Raw genomic sequence first — 647 nt, forward strand, 5'->3', positions numbered from 1 at the left:
GCGGCGCTCGAAGGTTCCGCGGCGAGCGCGGCTCATCCCATTGAATGTCCCTGCACCAGGCTCCATCGAAGGGCCGCCCGGCCGGATTCGCACCCCCCTGTCCACCGCGAAGTCCCCTCGACTAACCCGAGTTACCGCCCAGTTCGCCTAACCTTGCATCGCCCCGCCAAACGAGCGAGTTGTCGGCCGTCCTGCGGGTCGCCACCGGCCCCAAACGTGCGGAGGGATAGCGGCAAGGCGGCGGCGGCGGCCAGCGGCGTCGGGGTCGACCTAGCACCGGAGAAGAGGTGTCTTACGAGGCCGGGCGCAGCTCCTCTCGTTTAGGGGTCCGCGAGGGTCGCATTCGAGGTTCCGCGTCCTCGGCTTCGGCTGCGCCGGGTCCAGCCCGATCCATCTCACCCCGCGGCAGCGTCAGACCACCTAGAGCCCCCGCGAACCGCGGCCGGCGTCCGGAAAACAGTCGCGCGAGCCCCCGCTCCGGCGGGCCGGCGAGCGAGAGGCGCTACCCAGCCACCCTCTCTCCTACCTGGTTGATCCTGCCAGTAGCATATGCTTGTCTCAAAGATTAAGCCATGCAAGTCTAAGTGCACACGGCCCGTACAGCGAAACTGCGAATGGCTCATTAAATCAGTTATGGTTCCTTTGAT

General features: G+C 66.2%; 1 non-coding gene across 1 annotated transcript in view; it reads left to right on the top strand.

The window, feature by feature from the left end:
- Nucleotides 1-523: 523 nt before the first annotated feature.
- The window catches only part of LOC147038349 (18S ribosomal RNA), a 1,907-nt gene continuing 1,783 nt past the window's right edge, over nucleotides 524-647 (top strand). Inside the window, exon 1 of the ribosomal RNA XR_015063952.1 lies at nucleotides 524-647. This exon is cut by the window's right edge and continues 1,783 nt beyond it. This is a non-coding gene — a ribosomal RNA (18S ribosomal RNA).

The sequence above is a fragment of the Syngnathus leptorhynchus genome, unplaced genomic scaffold (assembly GCF_054491065.1).
Source record: "Syngnathus leptorhynchus isolate UIUO unplaced genomic scaffold, UIUO_Slep HiC_scaffold_63, whole genome shotgun sequence".
NCBI classification, from domain to species: Eukaryota; Metazoa; Chordata; class Actinopteri; order Syngnathiformes; family Syngnathidae; genus Syngnathus; species Syngnathus leptorhynchus.